The 19,602-nt window shown below is 44.4% G+C and overlaps 1 protein-coding gene and 1 long non-coding RNA gene across 6 annotated transcripts in view; one reads left to right on the forward strand and one right to left on the reverse strand.

Moving 5' to 3' along the window:
• The window catches only part of PKNOX1 (PBX/knotted 1 homeobox 1), a 278,453-nt gene that overhangs the window by 21,571 nt on the left and 237,280 nt on the right, over positions 1 to 19,602 (forward strand). The window lies entirely within an intron of this gene.
• LOC115076402 lies at positions 9,967 to 11,303 on the reverse strand. The gene is made up of 2 exons (XR_003852752.1): positions 11,190 to 11,303; positions 9,967 to 10,978 (listed from the first exon to the last, which is right to left on the reverse strand). It is a non-coding gene; the product is annotated as an uncharacterized LOC115076402 (long non-coding RNA).

Genomic DNA, 19,602 nt, shown 5'->3' on the forward strand with positions numbered 1-19,602 from the left:
ATTTTTCTTCTTGTCACAAGCAAAGCCAAGCTATGTTTTGTTGCTTACCTTGCCTTTTTACTGAAATTTGTTGGGTTAATGATTTATTTTCAGCTTTTACTAATTCAGTTTCAGCAAGGCGTGTCTCTTGAAGAGACAGCCTTTGTTGTTCAAGCTCTCGGATTCTTCCTTCTCTTTCAGAGACCTGAAATTCCAACTGAATGAACTTCGTGTTCCACTTTTTAAATCAATATTTTGGCTATCAGTCACAGCTAATTTCAGTTGTAGGTCTGTTAGTTGTTTTTTCAAAGATTTATTTTTTTTTTCCATAGAAAATTTTTATTGAACAATAGATGATAACATCATAATAGTAATAAAATATTATAAATAATATAAATAACATAAATCAAAGGGCAGGCTAATTAACTAGTGCACAGCAACAATATTGTAACAATACAAAACAATACGTTACAAGTTCTAACATAAAATATAGCAGAGCACAGCATACGCTATCATAACATAAGCCCACAATCTAGGAGTAATAGCATCATCATTGTTCAAGTGTTTAGTATGATTCCTATACTCAATGAATACCCTTCCCCCCCCCCCCTTCCCTAAGACAACTCATATATTCAGGAAGAGACTTAAAACATGGCTGTTCATGAAAGCATTTCCGGACCCTTAACGATTCACTTCCATCAAATGCAGCAATACTGAGCATCTTCTATTAAACTGAAACAGACACTACCAACCAATCACCACAACGTTTTACTTCTTGTTAAACTTTTTATCTTTCCTCTAACTCTAATCCCAGTTAGAATAACCCCTGTTTTATTGTAACTTTTTCTTCTATGCACTTGTTATACTTTTGTAATGTATACGCTTATGTTTTAGTTATGTACGTTATAATGTATTGCTCACCCCTTGTTTTATGTAAACCGACATGATACGAACTTCCGTGAATGCTGGTATAGAAAAACACAAATAAATAAATAAAATAAATATATCCCATATATTAGGAGGTACAGAATCTGAGATCAGACTAATAAATTGTAAGTAGTCGTTGAGGAGTCAAGGTGAATACATCTAGAACCAGTATTTATACGGAAAATGAAACAACCTATAAAACAAAAAGGACCACTTGTGGTTACTCACTTGGAGGTTACTTCTGTCCCCATTGCCATCCCAGACTCCCATTGAATATATGGTTTCCACAGCAATTCAAATTTGGACAGCCAATGATGGCGGATTGCTGTTAGATGACTCAAGCTATATAGCCTCCTCATGCGTTCGACTCAAGCTATATAGCCTCCTCATGCGTTGTGTAACTTTCATTACCTGCGGCGCTTGTGCCTCTTTCCATGCATAAGCAATTGCTCCTCGTGCTGCAATCACCACTTGCTGTCCTACGAAGGGCAGACTGATTCCTGTATGCATAGCGGGGAGCCCCAGGCACACCATAGCAGGGTCTAAGTCTATATTAGTAGCTGTCATATTCTCAATAAGCTTTTTCATCTCCTCCCAGAACTGAATTATCACCGGGCATTCCCACCACATGTGGAAATAAGTTCCCACAGAGTCGCAACCCCTCCAACATTTGCCCGATATCTGCTTATTGAATTTAGCAATCTTAGCCGGTGGTAAGTGCCACCTAAATAGTAATTTATATCCCAGCTCAACAATATTGGAAGAAATGGAGCTCTTCTGGATACCTATATAACAATTCTCCCATTCTTTATCTGTAACATGTCGACCCAAATCCTTTTCCCAGGCCGGGAGGAAGTGACGTCAGCCACACTGATGGCTGCTTAACTTTCGAGCTCCCGCAACCTTCCCGATTAAAGCTATTATATACCAGGCGAACCGGAGACCAAATACTATTATTTTGGAGCGAAACGGCTCCGGAACATTTGGAGATGGCGAAACGTAAACCAATAGATTTCCAAAGCTTCTCATATCAAAAGGCGGGGGAAGGGGAGAAAGAGCAGCGGCAGTCGGCCGCAACAATGGCGGCATTGCCGGAGCCTCAGGACTCAGACGACGATTTTAATGTGGAGTCGGAGGACGCACCTTCCCGGTCTGATTTTCGCAATTGGTTCTGCAGCATACGGCAGGATATCAAAAATTATAAGAAAGAGATGCACGAAATGATGGAAGATTTTTGAGAAGAACTGAATTCAGTGGGTAGACGGGTGGATGAAATTGATGGCAGAATGGACGAGCAGTCAATATTAACTAAACAGCTACAGGAAACTTGCGCCGAACTACAAGACGAAAATGCCTCCATGCGGGCCAAAATGGCCGACCTCGAGAACAGAGCACGGAGGGGGAACTTGCATTTTCAAGGCTTCCTAGAAAATTCAGATAATGCTAATTGCGAGCAATTAATATCTCGCTTCTGTGCACATTTACTGGATATGGACGGAGGTGCCACGCAAGCAGGCGCAGAGGAAATTAAATTGGACAGAGCACACCGGGCACTGCGGCCCGCCAGAGCCAATATATCTAGAGACATAATAGTCTGTTTTCACAGCTATGCCCAGAAGGAGAAGATTGCAGCAGCTGCTCGCAAGCAAAATAAATGGCAATGGGAGAACCAGGAAATCTCCATATACGCAGATCTCTCCCAGGCAACATTACAAAATCGATTTGAATTCCGAGAGGTCACCCAATTTCTAAGACAAGAGAATGTCAAATATCGCTGGATGCACCCCTTTGGCCTAACATTTACGTGGGAGGGGGTGACCTCGCAACTGCACACTGTGACAGAGGTGACACAGCTACTGAAAGATAAAGGTTTTCGACCCTCTGCAGCCCCGGTCAACAATAGCCAGAAACCTACCACTAAAGGCCAGCCTCCTAGATGGCAGAGGCAACCTCCAGAAACAGCAGGCTGAAGAGAAACTCTGATTCCACCAGACTGGTCGGAGGGACAACATGAAGAAAAGGAAGTCTTCACATTTTTCCATATTTTTCTATTTGCCGCGCCATTCAGATGGCTGGAAATTGCAGTTGAGACGTTTCTTTAAGTATATTCATTAACTGGTTGCGTTATCAGGTTATTACCGTATTTTCCGGCGTATAAGACGACTTTTTAACCCAAGAAAATCTCAAAAGTCGGGGGTCGTCTTATACGCCGGGTATTGTCATATAGGGCACACCTGCTCTCTGACCAGTTTCTCTCAATCACACACATGCTCTCAATCAAATGCATTCTCTCACTTACACACAGGCTGGCTGGCTGCTTCTCTCTCTCTCTCTCTCACTCACTTCCTCTCCCCTGCCCCCCAAGCACAAATAGTAGCTGCAGCCCCCGCAGGCCAAGAAAGAAGAATCCCATCGGCCGCGGGAGGCTCATGGTGCTGTCTCCTTTCCCTATTATCAGCTGCTTCGATTGCTCGGGGGCCGATGCTGCTGTCGCCACTGCTATTTTTTCATGCGGCACGGATTTCTCCTTCCCGTGCACCGCACTGCCGTTGCCGCTGGGCTATCAGCACGTTCAAGCCCAGCGGGAACGGCAGCGGTGCAAAAAAAAAAGCTGTGGCATCCGCGGCTGGCCTTTTCTTCTTCCCGCCCCCCCCCCCCTTTGAACCGGAACAGGAAGTGATGCGCGAGAAGAAGAAAGAGCCGTGCCGCGTGAAAAAATAGCAGAGGCGACAGCAGCATCGGCCCCCGAGCAGTCGAAGGAGCTGGTAATCGGGAAAGGAGACAGCAGCATGAGCCTCCCGCGGCCGATGGGTTTCTTCTTTCTTGGCCTGTGGGGGCTGGAGGAGGAGGCTGTTGCAGCTACTATTTGTGCTCGGGGGGGGGGGGGGAGTGGAAGTGAGTGAGAGAGAGAGAGAAGCAGCCAGCCTGTGTGTAAGTGAGAGAATGCATTTGATTGAGAGCATGTGTGTGATTGAGAGAAACTGGTCAGCGAGCTCATGTGTGTGTATATGTGAGAGACAATGAAAGTGACTGCTCAGAGAGATGACTGATGTGTATGTGAGTGTGAGAGAGAGAAAAAGCATGGAAGTTAGAAATCTGGGTATGTGAGAAAGCATGGGAGTAAGAAGCCTGATTATGTGAGAGAGAGCATGGGAGCGGGAGGGCTGTGTGTGTGTGTGCTTGCATGAGAGAGAGACTGGTTGATAAGGTGACTGTGTGTGTGAGAGAAAGAGACTGGTGTGTGTGAATGTGAGAGAGAGAATGTGATTCAGGGAATGAGAAGCCTGTGCACGTGGAGAGCAAGCATGGAAATGAGAGAGAGACTGGTGTGTGTGTGTGTGTGAGACAGAGAAAGTGATTATGAGAGTGAGAAGCCCGTATATGTACGGTAAGCAGATCACGGGAGTGGGAAGCCTGTGTGTGTGTATGGCATGAGAGAAACTGTTCAGGAAGGTGTCGTGTGTGTGTCAAAGACTGTTTGGGAAATGATTGGTGTGTGAGAGACAGAAACTGGTCATGGGGGCATGACTGGTATGGTGTGTGTGTGTGTGTGTGAGAGAGACATGGGCCCTAAGGAAGAGGACCATGAGTATAGAGCTTAGCCATTACTGCTGCTTCTGGTGTGTGCTACGGCCTGCATGGAAGAGGAGTAGGAGAGCTGCTGGAGGGGGTAAGTAAAGGTGGCTTTTAAAGTTTATTTTTCTTGATTGACTGCCATTTTAATTATTTAATATTCTGTGATGTGTCTGCTTTTTTGAAATATTTTATTGGTGTTTGGAGAATGTTTAATAGTTTTTATGAGTTTTTAATTGTTGGATGTTATTCTGTTCAAAGCTGTTTTGAAACATTTATTCTGCTTATTAGTATAGTTTTACAATTATTTCTGTGTGGGGATCTATAGCTGCTTGCTAGTTCTGTTTTCCTAATAAGAGGTGTATTGGTTTTTAGGGCCTGATATACAGTATTTGTAGTGTTGCCTTTTCATAGATAGGGTTGCTCCTGTTTGAGTGTAAAATTATTTTTTTTCTTAAAAATATGTATAAAAAAGGGGGGGGGGGGGTCGTCTTATACGCCCAGTCGTCTTATACGCCGGAAAATACGGTAATTTCAACATATGTATTTATCTCATATAGGTTAGGTTTGACCTTCTTGCATTTTTATTATGGGAAGGAAGGAAGCGATGTTAGTTATTATCTTCCTCACTGGCTTAAAACCTATGGATCTGCGAGGTGGAATACGCAGATTCAGTAAGGGTATAAGATGGGGGGTAAGGATGGGGAGGGAAAGGGTTGGAGTCAAGAAACTAGTTTGTTTTTCACTTTGGCAGCGTCAGCGTCAAAAATGTGTGAGCGGGGGCAGCCATTTTAAGGGAGTAGAAGGTAACGGAGATGTCATAGTCCCAGAGCTACAATTCGCTTGTAGGGTTCTTGAATAATAGCTAGAATGTCAACTATACGCATTGTCTCCCTTAACGTAAAGGGATTGAACACGCCTCTAAAGAGACGTCTGCTGTTTAGAGAAATGGGACATCTGAAAGCGGATATCATTTTTATACAGGAGACACACTTGAGGGCTAAGTATGAGGCACTGATGGGATCCTCAGCATACCCTCATCAATTTTATGCAGCAAGTTCAAAGCAGGCTAAATATGCTGGGGTGGGCATACTGCTAGCTAAGCAAATGGTATTTGAATGCAAGAGTTGTGTCCGAGATCCCATGGGCAGATACCTGATCCTAGTTATCTCCATAGATGGGGTGATCTATACTTTAGTTAATATATATACACCCAATACAGACCAGGGAATATTTTTCGACAAATTGAACACTATTCTCCAATCACATAGCGGGGGATATTTACTGGTGGGCGGAGGTTTTAATCTTGTCCGATTGCCTTCTATTAATGCATCCAGAGGGCATGTTTCAGCCCCACGAACACACAGGGTAAAACTACAAGAATTGATGGATTCATGGCAGCTACTTGATGTTTGGAGAATGCACTTCCCAACCTCACGCTCCTACACCTACTACTCAGCATCGCACCTCTCCTACACTAGAATAGATTATTTCCTATCGGATAAAGGGTTATTCCATCAGATTCCTAAAGCAGATATCCACCCAGTGGTGTGGTCTGATCATGCAGCTGTAATGGTAGAGGTCCGTTTACGGGGATATGATCCCGGAGTAAAATTTTGGCGTTTGAACGAATCATTATTGGGAGATGAGGATTATAATAAGGTCTTAATAGACAATATTAAGCATTATTTCTCACACAATGATAGGGAGGGGATCTCCCCCCCGGTGGTATGGGAAGCATTCAGAGCGTATATTAGAGGGCTACTGATCTCAAGGGGTACCTATATTAAAAAAAGGGACTCGAAAATTGCCCAGGAATTGAGAGATACCATAAAACAACTGTCACAGGCCCATCAACGCACTGGTTCGGAAGGATACTAACAAAACTCTCCAAAGCCAGAGAGGATTTATTAAGATTAGAATCTCTTCAGATTAACCACTTACTGTTAATGACCAAACAGGAATACTTTGAGGGGAGTAATAAAGCTGGGAAACAGCTGGCCCATAAATTGAAAAAGCTTCAATATCAGAACAACATAGCTAGGATCAAAAGTGATAAAGACGTAATGCTCACTAACAATACTGAGATCCGTAAGAGGTTTCTAGAATTCTATTCCCAGCTCTATGGGACCAATGAGTCGATACAGCAAACTAAAGTGGATGAATACCTGTCAAAAACGCCACTGACTAGCTTAACGATAGAAGCTCAAACCGAGCTAGATGCTGAGATTACTGTAGCTGAGATCCTAGAGAGTATTCACTCACTGAAGATGGGGAAGTCACCACTTGGACTGACTGCCAAGTTTTACAAACAGTTTGGCCCATAAATAAATGGACTCTGAGACATTCAGGTTAAAGCACCGTCCTTAAGTTTTTAACTTGTACACTCTATGGTAAAATTTCTTTTACCGGCCTATCTTCTTTCCAGTTTGTTGCAAGCTCCCAAGTTCTCTCCCCCTGTTGATTGTATCTTTGACTTATTCCTACTTATTGTTATCTTTCGTTTACGTGAATTTGTTACTCTAGTTTTTCCCTTTGTTAAATTGTAAACCGATCCGATATGGTAATTTACTATGAAGGTCGGTATAAAAAACTGTTAAATAAATAAATAAATATTTAGTTGCATATTTACAAAAAGTGTATAATTCCTTAAGGGAAGGGACACCTCTGGGACCACAGGCCAACTTAGCAGGTATAACGGTGCTTCCCAAACCGGGTCGTGACCCAACTGCTTGTGGGTCCTACCGCCCTATTTCACTGATAAACTTAGACCTCAAGATTTTGGCAAAAATATTAGCAGGGCGTATGAATAAATATATTACAGGTCTTATACATCAGGACCAGGCAGGGTTTATTCATGGGAGGAAGACTGGTGACAACATTCGCAAACTTGTAAACTTACTCTGGATTGCACATGAACGCACAGATGAAGCGCTTTTTCTCTCCATGGACACGGAAAAGGCGTTTGATATGGTGCACTGGCCATTTTTATTTGGGGTACTGCGGACAATGGGTTTTGGGGCTTATTTTTGTGAATGGTTATATCAACTATATGAACGACCTAAAGCATGTCTCAAGATCAATGGGGGGTATTCTGCCAGTTTTGAAGTTGGAAGGGTCACACGACAAGGGTGTCCTCTCTCACCTATTCTCTTTGCAATCTTCCTGGAACCTTTAGCGATCAACATTAGAAACAATTCGGCCATACAGGGATTTTGGGCGTGTGGCTTATGTCATAAACTGTGTCTTTTTGCGGATGACATAATTTTCACTGTACTAGATCCACATCAATCCTTGCTGGGGATAGAACAAGAAATACGAACGTTTAGCGAGGCATCTGGGTACAAAGTTAATTGGGAGAAGTCAGAGATTCTCAATGTCTCGTGTTCCATGGCATCGGTACAATTTATGCAACCCCTGCATCCATTTCGATGGGCTTCCCAGAAACTTAAATACTTAGGAGTCTATCTTACCTCGCACCCAAAGGATTTATATTCTTATAATTACCCACCTCTCATTAAAAAAATATTCTTCGACATAGACAAATGGAGCAGCCTGCAGATTTCATGGTTGGGTCGTATTACCACCCTTAAAATGAATATCCTTCCCAAATTACTTTACCTATTTCAATCGCTTCCTATTGCCATTCCCAATGCGGCCATTAAATTATGGCAACGCAGATTCTTTGGCTTCCTATGGAAAAAATGCCCACCCAGGGTCAGTAGACAGGTACTATACCAAGCCAAATTAGATGGAGGACTTAATGTGCCCAATTTTCAGTGGTACTATGTCGCTGGTCAAACTCGCCCTATTGTGACATGGCATGAAACAAGAGACATAAAGCATTGGGTAATGATAGAGCAAGATAGTGCAGCTGGGATGGCATTGGCAGCTATGCCCTGGCAACCACGAAGTTCGTGGACGGAGTGTTCCTGTATGCTTCCCACCACGAAACACACTCTCTCAATGTGGGGGAAATGGAAACACAAATTGGTCGGTACAAAGGTATATTTTCATCTTACCAGCCTGTATCATAATACCAACTTCAAACCCGGCCTCCCTTCACTGGCATTCCAGGCCTGAAAGGCGAGATCAATAAACCGATTAGAACACATCTGGGGAGGAGATAAGTTACTGCCATACACTTACCTCAGGGATAAATTGGGTCTACCGGCCTCTGAATTCCTTTCATACCATCAACTCGCACACTTCTGTCGCACCAATGGAGTGCCGGCGGACTTAATGTGTGGGAAAACTCTATTTGAGGGGTTTTGTTCCTCCCCCCATAGAAGCCAGGGCCTCCTTTCGAAAATTTATAAATTGCTGAACTCCAGACAACTCGGCATTCCTCAATATATTAAAGCCTGGACGGCTGACCTTAAGAGAGATATCCCACACAGTGAATGGGAACACATATACTTGCAGATTAGTAAAGCATCAGTATCCTCGACCCTTATAGAAAATGGCTATAAGCTTTTATATCGCTGGTATCTCACCCCAGACAGGTTGGGGAAAATACTCCCAAAATTTAATGGTAATTGCTGGAGGGGTTGTAATTCTCGGGGAACATTTATGCATATGTGGTGGGAGGGTGATTGTGTAAAACCTTTGTGGAAACAAATAGAGGAATGGTTGTCAAAGCTGCTTGCCAAAACAGTGTGTCTCTCTGCGGAAGGCGCATTACTAAACACGTTGGAACATAGTGACTCACATACAGTATCAGAGTTCTGTGTTCAGACTTGTATTGCAACCAGATTGGAAATCGCGAGGCTATGGAAACATACCACAGGACCGACTTTTGCGGCAGTGATGCTCAGATTGGATCAAATCTGTACGCTAAATAAACTAACTGCAGAAAAACATAAAAGGATGAAACATAGAAATGACGGCAGAAGAAGACCAAATGGCCCATCCAGTCTGCCCAGCAAGCGGTCGCATTTTTTTTTCTCTCACATACTTATCTGTTTCTCTTGGCTCTTAGTAACCTTTTTTATTCTATTTCCCTTCCACCCCCACCATTAATGTAGAGAGCAGTGTTGGAACTGCATCTAAGTGAAATAGCTTAATTTAGTTAGGGGTATTAACCACCGCAATAAGCAAGCTACACCCATGCTTATCTGTTTATTCAGACTATGTAATTCAGTCCTTGTTGATTGTTGCCTGAATATAGGTCCACCTTTCTTCATTCTCCCCTGTCGTTGAAGCAGAGAGCCATGCTGGCTATGTATTGAAAGTGAAGTATCAGTCTTGCTCCCCTGCTGTTGAAGTAGAGGGCTATGCTGGATATGCGTGAATTGTCAAATTTTCCTCCCCTGCCGTTGAAGCAGAGAGCTATGCTGGATATGTGTGACGTGTTAAACTTTGTGTGAAGTGTTCTAGCAAGAAATACCCTCTCAACTCTATCATTCTTCACCCACTTCTCTCATCCAAGCCATCCTCTCTTCCACCCAACAAAGTTATTCACCAAAATACTACCACAGACACTAATTCAAAAAGGCTTAAAATCCAGTTTAATAATGCATTACTATAACACTCCTCAGACCAACTGCAGCCTGTTAGTGGAACCATTACATCTGGTGCTTAAACATTGTACAAGCACAGTCTTCAAACACATCTACACAAAAGACAGGCAAGTTTTAAAGTCGGTTATATTAGAAGTTAGCATTGGGCCCAATCCCAGGTTTGGGATACAGTATCAGTGTCTACAGGACAGCACTTTAAATTACCAGTAAAAAGAAAGAGCGGTACAGTAACACATATCAAAAGATTCATTATAACAAGGTACTGGCAGCCGTGGCCACTCAGTTTACTTTACAAAAAACAAAAGCAATGACTCATGGTGACAGCATTTGAAAAAAAAAACCTGAAATAAAAGACCCTGGTGAACCTGTACGATTAGTCATTAGGGCTCCATCACGCTCAGATACCCAGGAATTCTGCTGGCAGAGAGAAGGGCTGTTTGCACATAACATTTACAATGTATGCAGTCTTTCAGCTCAAGATGTTATAAAGATCAGCTTGAAAACTAATCTGAGGTGACAAAAGACAATATGGTGCGGGAGAGACTGGTAAGAAGAAATGTTGCTATCACATGACGGTACAGAAGTTAGGATGCTATCTATATCTTACATTTGATATTTTCTTAAAGATGCCTGCATCCTGTCACAGGCTAGGAATGCTCCACGAACAACTTGTATCTACTAAAAATGGTACTGCCTGTCACAGAGTGGCTTTGCTGATAATAGCCCAGAAAAAATAAAACTACAAAATAAAAACTACCTGGAACAGATTTCCATTCTGACTCTCTGCGTTCCCTAAACCTGTACTTCCCTCTACAAGAGAGTGCAGAGTGAGCCAAATGTAACTAGTATCTGCAACGTTTGTTGGGTCCAAAGTCTGCTCCAGGAGTTCCTCGGGTGAAGCCAGGTTGGCTGGCTCCCATGGTTCCAAGTCCTTCCATTGAGCTGCTTTGGCCAAATCGATCAGCAGGGGGTGGGGTCTGCGGCAAAACAAAAGAAACTTGTTACCAGCAGACTCATCTCATTCACTGACCCCCCTTCAGAACCATCATGTTGATTATGAATATTATGATGACAGAGTATACGTAAATAACGGGCATTTCCAGCACCCATGTACTGTACTATGGCTGGCATTAAAGAGGCGATACAGTTTCACATATCAACGGCGTACTTTTTTCCACAATACATTACCATTCCCATAGCGGTGCTGTCAGGCATTATGGTTCCAGGGACACTTGAGCTGGCAGCAACATTGGTATTAGCCAGTGAGGCTCGATTGTTCATTGCCATAGAACCTAAAAAAAGAATGAAAGAAAGGATGAAACAATACTACAAAGTTTGGGATACTTACCTGCAATGGAGAGCTTCCTGGAACTCTTCCTAACTGCCTAGTTAACCCTAATGTGATAAGCGATATACTAGATTCTTCTGAGCCTGTGCTCTCTCATCTGAGTGGGGAGCGTGAAGAATGACTATATTGTACCGTTAGCCCTCCTCATGGATACTAAGATGTTGGGTTGTTGCTGCATATCTGCATATTTTTGAAAGTGCCGCACTTGATGTTGATATAGTAATGATTCTTGACTTGTTGACGTTATTATTAATGAAAATTTTACTGTTCATATTTTGATGGGTAATGGGAATAGGGAAGGGGGGAGGTAGGGGATTCTCTGGGGATTGGGGGGGAAAAGGAGGGGCCATCCAATATGCATTTATACACATGTACAATGTTATCTATGTCTTTTGCATTGTTGTGCACCAATAAAAATGTTCAAACCAAATCCTTTTCCCAGGCCTGTAGATGTGCAGGTGTAGCACCTTTGATAAACAACATGTTATATATTGTCGCTATAATCTTAGTTGCAAAACACGCTTTAACACAAATCCCTTCAAATAACGGTGTACCTTTAGAAAGTTCAGAAGGTATCCCTGACCTGGAGATATAGTGTCTCAATTGGAGATAAAGAAACGCCTCCGAACTAGGAAGCTGATACTCGCTCACCAACTCCTCGAATGTTTTCAACTGGGATCCTGTCCATATATGTCCCAAACGGGAACAGCCTTTACTCGCCCATCTTTGTGCTCCCACTCTGGTACACCCCGGAATAAAAGCCATATTGAAAAAAATAGGGGAACTCAGAAAATAAGAACGTGGCCCTACCAAGACGGGTTTCCATTTGTCCCAAAGTTTTAATGTCCGTGCTACTGTGGGAGGGACTGCCTTCAAATGGATTCGGCTATCTTTTGGTAGCCATACCAAGTGACTCAAAGAAGGAACTCCCATTAGAGCGGCCTCCAGACCCACCCATCATTTGTCCATTCCAGTAAGATGCCAATGTATGGTTGCTCGTAGTTGTGCCCTCAAATAATATCTTCGTAGACATGGGACCCCCATGCTACCTTTCTTCCTGGGCGTCATCATAATCTCCTTATTAACCCTGGGTGGTCTCCTCCGCCAAATATACTGGAATAGCTTTCTCTGCCAGGAGGCCAACCGAGCTTCAGATACATGAATAGGTATAGTCTGAAATATATATCCAAGCCTCGGTAATACATTCATTTTCACCACATTAATCCTTCCTAGCCAAGAAAGTGGTAACCTGTCCCAGATTTGCAAATCTTTCTGAATAGCCCCCCATACCTTGTCATAATTTAATGCATAGAGATCCTCTAGCTTGGCCCCCACCATAACCCCCAAATATTTTACTCCTTCCTTAGCCACCTTAAAGGGGTACTTGCCCTTAATATCCATCATCTGTTCTGGAGGGAGATTAATATTCAAAAATTCCGATTTATCTACATTTAGTTGGTAACCCGATACCCTACTAAACGGTTCAAGCTCTCCCATAAGATGTGGTAAAGAGTTGTTAGGGTTCACTACCGTAAATAATACGTCATCTGCGAACATGGATAATTTGTATTCCTCGTCCCCCACCTTTATGCCCTGGACTTCTATCTTATGTCGAGGTTTTATTGCAAGGGGTTCTAAATACAAAGCAAACAAAAGCGGGGATAAAGGGCACCCCTGTCTGGTCCCCCTACCGATTGGAAATCATTGGGAATAGCTTCCATTAACTTTAATACATGCGCTGGGTGCAGAATATAATTTTTTCGTCCAGGTAAGAAAATTGTCACCCACCCCAAATTTCTGTAATACCGCAAAAAGAAAATCCCAGTGGACCAAATTGAAAGCTTTTTCGGCATCAATGGTGAGAAGTCCCAGGGGAGTAGATGATTCTTTGGCCCACCATAGTAAATTAACCACCCTCCGGACATTATCTGCAGCTAACCTACCGGGAATGAATCCTGTTTGGTCCGGGTGAATTATTTGACTCGCCAGGCTACCTAATCGATGTGAGAGAATGTTTGCTAGAATTTTTAAATCTAGATTCAGGAGAGAGATAGGTCTGTAAGACCCACAGAGGGTGGCATCTCTTCCTGGTTTGGGGAGTACCGTGATCCCTAACCTGTTGGCTTCTGGAACTATATTGCCTCCACCTAATAGATCGTTAAACATAGCTGCCAATAATGGTGCTATTTCGGGAGTCAGTTTTTTATAAAACCCGGCCGAGAAGCCATCCAATCTCGGGGATTTGCCCTGTTTCAACCCCTTAATAGCCCATTCCACCTCTTCTATCGTAATTTCCTTATTCAAACTGCGTTCCCCCCACTCATCTATTTTTGGGAATGGTATTTCTGTCAGGTACTCTTCAATTTGGTTCTGTGTAATGTTTGCCCTTGCCCGATAGAGCTCCTGATAGAACTGGGAGAATCTTGCTTGAATCTGGTCGTTCTCGATTACCATATTCCCCTGTCTATCTTTAATTTTCAGTATTTGATTTTGCATCCTCCATGCTTTTAAGGACCGTGCCAGAAGTCTGCTAGCTTTATTGTCCCCTTCGAAATGCTTCTATTTCAGTCTATCCAGATTTATTTATTTTATTTATTTAACACTTTTCTATACCGACCTTCATGGACAAACCATATCGGATTGGTTTACATCGAACAGGGTAAACAACTGTAGTGCCAACTAACTTAAATCAACAAAGGTGTGGAAGAGGCAAAGTTACATTCAACAGGGAGTAAGAACTTGGGAGCTTAATCAGCTGGAAAGATAGGTTAGAGCCGGCAGCAATTATAAATATAATACCATTGTTAAGATAGTGCATAAAGTGCTTAGGAGTATCAGGGTCTATCGTACAGGCAGAAAATAAGGCTATCATTCAGGCATAGAGTAAGGGCAAACTAGTGAATGTCAGGGGGTTCAGAGAAGGCTTGGCTGAAGAGCCATGTCTTGAGTTTTTTCCTAAATGTTAAGAGGCAGGGTTCCAATCTGAGGTCTGCAGGGATGTTATTCCAGATATCTGGGCCTGCTATCGAGAAGGCTTGATCTTTCGTCGAGGTAAGGCGTGTGGCTTTAGTTGGGGGAAATTGCAGTGTTCCTTTGTGAATTTCTCTCGTTGGTCTATTGGAGGAATGTAGTTTGAAGGGGATTTTGAGATCGAGTTGAAGTTGGTGGTGGATGGATTTGTGTATTAAAGTGATTGATTTGTGCAGGTTTCTGAAATTCACTGGTAACCAGTGTAGGTTCCTGAGGATGGGTGAGATGTGGTCTCCACGGTTGGTGTTGGTCAGTAATCTCGCTGCGGCGTTCTGTATCATCTGTAGTGGCTTGGTGGTGGATTAAGGGAGGCCTAGAAGGAGTGCGCTGCAGTAATCAATTTTGGCGAACAACAAAGATTGGAGAACTGTCCTGAAGTCCTGGAAAAATAGGAGGGGTTTGATTCATTTTAGAACCTGGAGTCTGTAGAAGTAGTCTTTGGTTGTGGTATTGACCATTTTCTTCAGGTTTAGGCGATTGTCAAGAATTACCCCGAGGTCTCTTAGATGTTGATGGGTGAAATGTGTATTGTGGGTGGTCGGTGGGAGGAAGTTATCTTGGTTTGAGGAGATGAGGAGGAGCTCTGTCTTCGAGGCATTGAGGACCAGGTTTAAACTGTTGAGAAGGTTGGTAATGGATAGAAGGCAGTTGTTCCAGTGAGTGAGAGCTTTTGAGATGGATTCTGTTATAGGGATCAGAATCTGCACGTCGTCTGCATAGAGGTAGTGGATTAGATTGAGGTCGGTTAGCAGTTGACAGAGGGGGAGGAGGTAGATGTTGAACAGCGTAGGAGATAAGGAAGATCCTTGTGGTACACCAAGTGGGGATTTTGTCAGGGGTGATTCTTTATTATTGATTTTGACTTTGAAGGTTCTATTGCAGAGGAAGGACTTGAACCAATTGTGGGCTGAACCGGAGATACCAATATCTGTTAGACGCTCCAGGAGGATGGAATGGTTGACGGTGTCAAATGCCGCCGAGATGTCAAGCAGGACTAGTAAAAAGGAATGGCCCTTGTCTAGTCCCATCATAATATGGTCTGTAAGTGATATGAGAAGAGTTTCCGTGTTGCGTGATTTTCGGAAACTGTATTGTGATGGGTATAGGATGTTGTGGTCTTCTAGGTATTCTGAAAGCTGGGTGTTTACCAGTTTCTCCGTTAATTTGGCTAAGAAGGGAAGATTGGAGATGGGTCGGTAATTGGATAATTCGTTGGGGTCCAGGTTGTGTTTGTTAAGGAGGGGTTTGAGGGAAGCGGTTTTTAGTTTGTCTGGGTAAGACCCTTGAGTTAGGAGGCAGTTTATAATACTTGTCAAGGGCCCAGAAATCGTGTTTGGGATGAGTAGCAAGAGTTTCGAAGGAATATTGTCTGCTGGGTGGCTGGTTGGTTTCTCTCTTTTTAGAAGGGAGTCAATCTCCTTGGAGGAGATTGATTCAAAGTTGTTGAGCTTGGCTCTCATGAGGGAGTGAGGGTTCTTGCCTGAAGTGAGAGGTGTAATTGTAGAAGGGAGGAGAGCAAGCGTATTCGAGATCTTCTGTTGGAAGAATGATGCGAGCTCATTAGCCTTGGAAAGTGCTTGTTCATCTGGTATTGAAGGGGGGGCTGATTTAGTGATTTGAGCTACATATGAGAATAGGGCCTGGGCATCATAATGAAGATGGTGGATTTTATTGGCGTAGTATTCCCTTTTTGTTCTTAGAATAGAGGATCTGTAATGATGTAACGTTCCTTTGTATGCTGAGATGGTGGATGAATTAGGAGTTTTGCGCCATCTATTTTCCTTGTGCCGTAGGTCTTGTTTCATCCGTTTAAGTTCCGAGGTGAACCAGGGTTGATTTCCTTTTTTTGTTGGATTAATTGTTTTGGAGACTATTGGTCACAGATTGTTTCCAACTGCTTCAGTAATCTTATGCCAGGAGGATAAGGCTGAGTCAGGATTGGATAGATCTAGGTTTGTGAGTTCCTTGGAAAGCTGTTCGTTAAGTACCTCAGAAGGGCATGATTTCCTGAATTGAATGGTAGAAAGGTGGTTTGACGTATGTGTCTGTTTATTTGTGGTGAAGGAGGATTTTATTAGGAAGTGGTCTGAACAGGGGATTGGGGCGACGTCACGTGCTCCTCGCAAAGGAATACAGAAATGGCGTCCTGACTCCCCGCTCGACCACCAGGGAGTTTTGGTAAGTCTTGGGGGGGGGGGATTAAGGAGGGTGAGGGGTTTAAATTTTTATTTAGGGAATCGGTGCACGTATGGAAATATACTCAACATATAGAATTCTACATATGTCCATATTGACCGAAATTGACCCCCCCTTTCGACTTATGGACTTATGAACATAAACGTTTTGTCTGCACATCCCTAGAACCCAGGCTACAGCTCCCACCTCCTATAATCCTGCCACTTCCAGTTTCACAACTGCACCTTCATGCTGCTGATCCTATTTGTTCTAGTCCATATCAGCCGCCATCATTGCAACATGAGCCCATTCTTGTTTCAGAAGAGGATGCTTCTCCGCTGACGTCAGGACAGAGATCTCAACAAGGAATGGAACAGATAACTGATATAGCATGAAAACGTTTTGCCTACTTACTACCTCACCTGGAACAAACATTGATCTTCCTGATCTCAACCCAAAGATTAATACCAGGCGCTCTACCTTTTACCTTTTCCTTTTCCTGCATCTTTCTCATCTGATCAAAGAAGTTCAACTTCCAGCGAATGATTTCCTCCACCATCGGAACCCTCAGGAGTTCAGAGTCCTCCTTGATCACTGTATTCCTCCTGGTCCAGCCATCAATCTCTAGGGAAGTCCCCAGGTAGCTTTCATCTGCTGATTAGATGGATTTGCTGTGAAAGAGCAGCTAAAATCTGGAAAAAATTTTTTTTGAAAGGGTTAAACTATTACCGGCTGTGTTTGTGTGTTAGCTTTTAAAGGCTAGTATTTGTTTGCAAGTGTTAAGTATTGTGTGTGTTTAGAAATAGGACTTTGAGTTATTTTGTGAGCTTATATGAGTTAATTTTTGTTTGTCACTGTTAAGAATTGTGAAAATTTAGAGATAGTAGGCATTGGGTTGTAATGTCACGCTGACCACAGTGCCCATTCTGTGGCTGGTGTCCCTTACCTCCAGCTAGGCCAGGCCCCAGGATGCAGCCTCCTCTAACATAGACGCCGACTGTGCCGTGGCCTCTCCTTACTCATGTGCATGCTTCTGCAATCTAAAAATCTGTTTGTGCCTGAGCATGTGTGTGTGTGTGACACTGGCTGGTAGTATCATTACTTGCAACTGGTTCAAGAGCCACACACTGGGAATCCAGGATATATTTCTATAAGGGATATAAGCAGATGTGCAAGGGGTCCCAAACAATTTGCATGGATGGTATTGGGGGGGGGGGGGGGGGGGGCGGCTGCAGTTCTGCTCACCTCTGTCTAGAATGTGCTCAGCTTCTTATATTTAAGAAAAATGAAGTTTATTGTGAAGTTATTTTGACACAATTCAGCCAGGCAGGTAGGAACAAGTAGCAACAAACACTAGCAAAACAGGAGAACCTGATGCAGAGGCTGTTCCTACCTGCCTGGCTGAATTGAGTCAAAATAATTCCACAGTAAACTTCATTTTTCTTAAATAACTAAGAAGCTGAGCACATTCTAGACCAGGGGTGAGCAGAACTGCAGCCTCCTGTACCATCCATGCAAATTGGTTGGGCCCCCCATCACATCTGCTTATATCCCTTACTAGCCGTTAAGCCCGTAACAACGGGCTCGGTCCGTTTCCTTCCCACTCCCTCCCCCTCATTCTCCCTCCTCCTTCACTCTCTCCCCCCTCTCACCCCCTCCTCTCACCCCCCTCTCACCTCCCTCCCTCACCTCCCTTCCCCTCTCTCTAACCTCCCTCACCTCCCTCCCCCTCTCTCACCTCCCTCCCTCTCTCTCACCTTCCCTCCCTCCCTCTCTCTCACCTCCCTCTGTCACCTCCCTCCCTCTCTCTCTCTCTCTCTCACACCTTCCCTCTCACCACCTTCTCCTCCCGCTCCTGCCGGCAGATCTCTCGGGGGGGGGGGGTGTCACTCCCGCGCGCGGCGCTGCTTCTCCTGCTGCTCCTGCCGGCAGATCTCGGGGGGGGGGGGGAGGGTGTCACTCGCGCACGGCGCCGCTGCTTTCCGCGTGCATGGCGCGCAGCTTCTCCTGCCGCTCCTGCCGGCAGATCTCGGGGGGGGGGCGGATGTGTCACTCGCGCGCGGCGCCGCTGCTTTCCACGCGCGCGCGGCGCTGCTTCTCCTGCCGGCAGATCTCGGGGGGGGGGGGAGGGGGGGTGTCACTCGCGCGCGGCGCCTCTGCTCCTCCTCCCGCTCCAGCTTCGCGGCCGCCGCCGCTCCTGCGGCCCCACCGCCATGTTTTTTGTTTCGGGCACGCACGGCTCTGACCAACGTGCTGGCCCGCACATGTGCGGTAGAGCTGCTCTCTACTGCGCATTTGCGGGCCGTCGGTCAGAGCCCATTTATAAGGTAGATAGAGATATATACTGGATTCCTGGTGTGGCTCTTGAACCAGTTGCAAGTAACGATACTACCAGCCAGTTTCAGACATACACATGCTCAGTCACAAACAGATTTTTAGATTGCAGAAACTTTATTGGCACATAAACACTGATACACAAAGAGACATACTCTTTCTCAGATACAAAGATGCACCCACATACTGAAAGAATGTGTGTGTGTGTCTGTGTCACAGAGAAAGATACACGCACACACACGCACACACTCTCTCTCTCTTACAGACAGTGTGTATGGGTGTGTTTCTTTCTCTTACTCTCTCTGACACAGACACACACACACACTATCTCTGACATACTACTGTTATGCTGCTGCTTATGTGCTCACACAATGAGTGCCCCCAGTCCAGCACTGCTGCATCGTGGTGTAAAGTTCTTGCTTGCTTGCTGCCAGCCCTTCCCCATTCTGCAGCAGCTCCTTCTCTTTCCCAGTCCCATTCTCTAGCAGACTCGCTGGTCCCACAGCCAGCTGTTTCTTTCAGAGCTCAGTACAGTCACCTCAGATAGAAGACCCCCAACACTGCATAGGCACTTCCACCTGGCTTACCCTCTTCCTTGTTGTGCCTCTAGCTTCCCTCCTTCGTCTCCGCAACCCTATTGTATTCCCATTGACTGCAGGCTACACAGTGTACTGCTTTTAAGGTTTCCCAGGCTCTGCTCCACACTCCGGGGGG

This window comes from Rhinatrema bivittatum, chromosome 15 (assembly GCF_901001135.1).
Source record: "Rhinatrema bivittatum chromosome 15, aRhiBiv1.1, whole genome shotgun sequence".
NCBI classification, from domain to species: Eukaryota; Metazoa; Chordata; class Amphibia; order Gymnophiona; family Rhinatrematidae; genus Rhinatrema; species Rhinatrema bivittatum.